This window comes from Triticum aestivum, chromosome 3B (genome assembly GCF_018294505.1).
Source record: "Triticum aestivum cultivar Chinese Spring chromosome 3B, IWGSC CS RefSeq v2.1, whole genome shotgun sequence".
Lineage (NCBI taxonomy): Eukaryota > Viridiplantae > Streptophyta > Magnoliopsida > Poales > Poaceae > Triticum > Triticum aestivum.
The window spans coordinates 646,711,827-646,717,912 of record NC_057801.1 but is presented as its reverse complement, the minus strand read 5'-3'; the positions used below and the strand labels follow the sequence as shown (position 1 = coordinate 646,717,912).

The 6,086-nt window shown below is 40.0% G+C and overlaps 1 long non-coding RNA gene across 7 annotated transcripts; it reads left to right on the top strand.

Annotated features, from left to right (window-relative positions):
- Nucleotides 1-245: 245 nt before the first annotated feature.
- LOC123071456 (uncharacterized) lies at nucleotides 246-5,855 on the top strand. Of its 7 annotated transcripts, XR_006434333.1 has the most exons (7): nucleotides 246-878; nucleotides 1,025-1,066; nucleotides 1,161-1,588; nucleotides 2,590-2,673; nucleotides 3,096-3,349; nucleotides 3,859-3,925; nucleotides 4,471-5,277. It is a non-coding gene; the product is annotated as an uncharacterized lncRNA (long non-coding RNA). The 7 variants fall into 7 exon arrangements; XR_006434331.1 differs by adding an exon at nucleotides 5,469-5,855 and having other exon boundaries at nucleotides 1,161-3,349; nucleotides 4,471-4,593; XR_006434332.1 differs by having other exon boundaries at nucleotides 2,590-3,349.
- The last annotated feature ends 231 nt before the right edge of the window (nucleotides 5,856-6,086 follow it).

Below are 6,086 nucleotides of genomic sequence, written 5' to 3'. Positions count from 1 at the left end.
ATGAGGCTAGCCAACTCACCTCTAGAATGCTCCCCCGATTGGGACTTCGTCGGCCGTCCGATCTGCCCTCTGACACAGTTGTGCCGTTGGATCTTCATACTTGGTAAAATCATTTTTCACCTCACAGTTATTTTTCTGTCCAATGACTGGTGGGCTCATCTCACGCTTTCATTGGCTGGGTCAGCAGCGCCCATGTGCAAAAGCAATTTGCCCAATCCGCTGCTCACGCACCGCGGCTCCTTGCCCAATCGCATCCACACCAGGCGAACCCTAGCCTCCTTTCCCCCGATCCCCCAGCCGCCGCACGACCTCGCTCCTCCCCCCCTCTCGCTGCACCCTCTCCTCGCTCGTAGCCGCCTCCTTTACACCTCCGCCCGAGCTCCACCTTCCTCGCCGACCTCCCTCCTCATGCCTCCTCCCTTCCGCGCCTCTCCCTCCTCCTGCCTCCACTCTCCCCTTTCCTGTCGGTCCCCATAGCCTCTCCCACTTCTTCCATCCTCCTCCCCGTGTCACCACTCACCATGGCCTCCGCCCTGAAGCCTCGCCGACGCATGCTATTCCTCCTCCCTCGTCTCTGTTCGGTGCTGATGACCGGCTCACCCCACAGCTTCTTCCCCACCCACGACCTAGAGTTGGGGAGGCCGGGTTCTCATTGGGGGTGGAGGAGATGGGGACGGCCAAGAGGCCAGCGGTGGGGAGAAGCCAGGCCAGCCTGCCGTGTCTCCCCGGATCTGGTCAGCGGCCGAGTTGGCTGGCTGGGATGAGGAGATTGTCCTCCTTGTGGCTCTCGTCATCGAGGACAGCCTGGTCCGCAAATCGCGGCCCTCCTGCGTTGGGCTACACGACGTGGCTTACTGAAGAGCGCTGACCAACAGCAGGTAGAAACCCTAGCCATCATGCTCCTGCCTGGGACACACCAACCCTTCTCCTCCCGCATTGCTCTACTTATTCCCCTGATTCCCTATTCGTTTTTTTGTTATTTGACTAAGTTGCCTACTCTAATGCTCCAGTGTGGTATTTGCAGGTGCTAATCTTGGGTTTACCACTTGTGGCTTTGAGTTGACAGGTTGGTGATTTCTCCATTCCTTCATTCTCATGTCTTCTTCTATGTGTGTCACATGTGCTTACATCTATGTGGGATGGATCTATTCTTTTTACAGGGTGCTAGCAGCTGCAGTTCTGTTCATTTGGAGGACACATATGACAAACTGTGATATCACAATATTTTTTCCTTCAGATGCTTTATCTTTGTTTTTTCTGTGTGTATGCATGCCATGGTTTGCACATCCTTTGCTCATTGGCATGTCTATACACGGGCTTGTTGTTCTTCTAGAGAACTGAGTTGGTGATGTTTATTATTGTTAGCTGTTTAGAGTGATTGTTCCCAATTAATTTTGATCAATTAATTATTAGCAGGTATTTATCGAACGACCTTATGCGAATTCCCGGCCAATTTATTCCTTTTTAGCCAAGGCCATCTTTATATCACATATCTCTGCTGCTGGGGAAAGTGATTCAACTGAAAGTGGCATGTGATTCTCCCCTGGAGCCCAACAACCCTCTATATGGATTATCTGAAAGTTGATGAGTATGCTTATGCATCAGATTTTCTCCTCTTAGTTATGCAATTTAGGCCTGTATTTATTTTTCAATATCACTATGAGTATCATGATAGAGAGTTAATAGTTCACTCACTGCACAAAATATTTAGTTGGCATATTGAGGGGCTCACACCCTTTTATGGACGAACTTATACCATCAACTGTTAAACAGATAGCATGACCATATGATTATAGAGAGAAAAAACCATAGCTTGTGTTGTTGGGCAGGTTATTAGTGACTTTTAAACATAGTCATGCAATAGAACTTTAGGATTCATAATTATTCTACATACGATTGTTGAAACCAGTACTTTTGTAAGACCGATGGTGATGTATGCTCCTTGCTGGTTTAGGTTGGTTGGTTGGAACATTGTTGATTGTATGGTGGCTACAAAAGTGAATCTTCACGCTGGCTGCAATAGAAGCTGATATAGGTTACAGGAGAAAATACTGAATATTTGAGAAATTTACATCGGAAGTTTATATCTCACAATATTAACCAAATAAAGAAGTTATACATAAGAAAATTAGTCATGGATATTTTAATTGTATACTTGTTTTGCTATGATTCTAAATAGCGTCTGGATTGGCCGATATTGCGGTCTTGGCTGTCTGCTTATATCAAGTATGGTCTGATATTTTGGTCATATCAGCCCCAGTATTGAGCATACCGACTAATATTCTGGTCATATCAGCCCCAATATTGAGCATACCAGCTGACATTCTGGTTATATCACACTTTCTAAAGTCTACACCAAATCTGCGAGCACTATATCTGATATTTGAATCTTGAAATTACCATTAGAAAGGCAAAGATATCTTGTAGAAAAATAGGGTACATGCTCAGGTATATCATATATGGAGAAAAGGCACCTATCAGCTGTATTGGTTCTTTCATATTTTTGTGCAGTCCTTCTATTAATTTTTTCAAACTTTCTGGGTTTATATTTGAGCAAGATAAATATATTCCATCTCTATCCCAGTACAGAATTGAAGCTTCATCAAATCTATCTGGGCGTTCATTGCGTAATACAGTGTTGAGATTGAGAACATTTTCAGAGGGGAACTTAAGGTATCACCTAATGACATAATATTAGTCACTATCCGTTGATTGGTAAATTTTGCTTTAGTATACACCCCTTCGGGATATGGCTTTCAATTCTATACTTTTCCTTGATTATCAGTATTGCTACAAGGATAATAATCATTTTTATTGCAAAGTACGTACTACATTAGACAAATCAGCATGTTTTCCCATAGAAATACATGTGGCACGAAAGCAGCGACAGTCATGTTTGAAAGCGTGTAATATAAGAGTATGTATCTTAGTTATTTTGGCATCGCCATCCTTTACATTATAGGTTGTTTTGCATAACTAACAATGAGGTCTACATATGTAGATTTGCAAGTTAAATTCACCACACCTTTGAAACCCGTAGTTGTTTACTATTCTCTTAAATCTTTAAACTTTGTGCTTCATTGCTTTAATTTTAGAACTAGGAGGGTGCAGATAAGTAAGAGTTCTTGGCAGCAGCAACCTACACATGTGGAAACAGTGGCTATGGCGGTTCAAAGGGAAGTTGTGGCTGCTAGACAGCAAGTCACAGCTTAGTGGCGGCTCAAAGGACATATAATCTATTTCTTCTTGGAGATATCTACTATCATATTATGACTCGGTGCTAGCTGAAGCTTCTATTTTCTCGCCTTTTGTGGTGGCGATTATTCCATGGACTGCTGTAATTCCATTTGTAAGTATCATGTACTACAACCATCTTTATCTTTAGCCCATGCACTTCAGTATCAAATTCGTGTGGAAGTGTAGGTTTTCTACTTGCTCCCTGAACATTCCATTGTTTTTCATATGCAATTTTTTTATCACCGGCTTCAACATAGTTAATTAGCATGCGAGAGGCTCAACTGTAGCTTTTTGCAATGCTAGAAGGGCATATTCAGTACTGAAAATCTAGACTGTTCTTTCCACTCTGTAACAACTTCTATCCTTGCGCCACCATGATATCATTACAACATTTCCCTGTAAAATTTTATTAGTTACACGTAAACTGAATTGATTTACCAGTAAAAATCTGTACAACTCATTTCAGTCGATAGTAACCACTGTAGAATTACCAGGATATGTCATGTATGTGTTCTGAGTCGTAGCATGTTGCAAAAAGTACAATAAGAGATAGATTGTATGCACTATGGCTAGCAGTAACATTTTTGACTTGTACATCATTCGATTTATCTATTTCTACAGGCTATTCCTCATGTTGCAACCTTTTCCCGTAGAATCGAAAAGAATTAGATGGAAGAAATTGCAGGAGGTATACTTTGTGTTCCATTAGTCTTACTTTCGGAGGCATGTCTATAGTCTTGTGTTGGAGGTGTGTCAATAGTAGTATCAATTTTGGAGGCTTGTCTATATTAATCTTATTTTTTGGATTACGTTTCTTTCCATCTGCATCCTCTTCATAATGGATTAGGTTACTTTTTTATTGCCATGTGATACTTTTTCTTATTACTGTGATCGTCAGTGCTCTTAACATTGGTTGTTCTTGCTTTATGGTTGCCTTCTCAGCGCACTGTTATTAGTTCTAATACATTAATTATAATATGCTCGATTGACCATATTAATTATATATTTCACTTCACCGGGGTTATTGGTGGAAGTGTTGGTTAAAATATTTTGGTGGCAGTGTATAAAACTAATTGGTGTACACCATTGTTAAGTGCGCTTTTGAGCTTTGAGTAGACATGTGTGGTCTTATTTACTTTAAATGATCGTTAGTATATTACTGTCGGATTTCCATGTTCAGTTATTCACACTATATTATTGCTTGGTTATGATAGCTTGCTATTATTAGAGCAGGAATGGTATTCTCGGCTGACATTCAAAAGCAGTCAAGATGGTGAAGTTTAGAACGGAGGAGCTCTGCGGAATTATGGATAAAAAATATCCATAACATGTCTATCATTGCTCATGTCGACCATGGTATGTGACGGAGCAGTGACAATTGTCTCTAATTGTCAAGTTTATATGGTAGAATCTTCTTGATTGATGATTTTGTAGCCTTCTCTTAGTTGTACTATATTGATTCTTAAAACTGGATCATTTAAAATTAGTTAGATTTAATGAGTTGTTTCACTGTTTTCAAATAAGTAGTTTAAGCCCTTATTGTGTCCCAGAGCTTATTCTTTCTGCCTTTTTATGATTGATATATGCTCTAACAAGCTTAAATTTAACTATTGGCATATAATCTCATGGCTCAAAATCTTAGTTGTTGAATGTATTAAAATTTATAAGATCTGGAGTTTGCACTATATTTCATCCTGCGGTATTCCCAGTAACTGAATATTAAGAGCACCGACGATCCCAGGTTGTACATTTGGGAAATGCTTTTATCTTGTAGGCCAGTTTTACATTTACTTCTTTAATAAGGAGATGACCATGAACACAGTATCATGGTATTTGCCTTGGCATTACTGACGTTGTGTTCAGATTACTGAAAGAAGGATTGGTAGCCGCGAAGGAGTGAAGGGTAGAAAATATGTCCATTGTCGTTGAATTGGTGGGATTGTCCCCAAGTTAGTGCTGCAGATGTTTCTATTTTAGAGCAAGAAGCCAAATCATGTTGTTCATTGTAAATCTTGAAAAACTTGTTTATTGTCACTTCTATATCTGTTGTAAACGTTTGTTCGTGATGTGGTACTTGTCAATCTTTGTTTGCCCTTCCTTTTCAAGTTTGCCTTAAATTTTAGCAGACCAACAAGTCCTTGTTTCTTCAATTGGTTTCTCATTTCATGTTTGCACTTGTATTATAGTAGACCAACATGTCATAAACATGGCGTTCGGTATTGTTTGTCCAGTTCCCTTCAAGAAAGAAGAGATGGCTATAGAGAGTGGCTCCATCATTGAAGAGATGAAAAATGTTGTGCAAGGCATTGTTTGTTAAGATCCTTTAAAAAATAAAGTAATTATGGTGCATATGACATATAAAGGGGTTGTGAAGGACAAAACACTATGGATTCAGAGGAGTGGGAGGGCAGAGTTTACTAACAACGTATCAAGGACAAAGTGTGATCTGGATTTCTAAGTTTCAACTCGTAGTAGAATTGTATGGAGAGAATGCCTGCATTTTGAAAACCCTACTACTACATAGTTTGAGGCTATGTTTCTTCCAATTTTCATTATTAAAAAGATCCTTATTATTGCCAAATTGTAAATTATTTTCAAATAGCTCTTCGTTTGAAATGGGACTTTGCGCCATCTGGCGTAACGGGTAATGTTATTATACATCTTATTATTGACAGCAAGCATCCATCATTTTTATTAAGGGCCCTCGGTTTAAATTTGTTACCACATGCACTTGTCTACAACTAAATCAACTAAACCATGGATTTCCTTTGCAACACGCACATGGATTCAACAGGTCTTTGCGCCATATGTCCTTGCAAAATGAAACTATTTTCATCGACAACATGGCT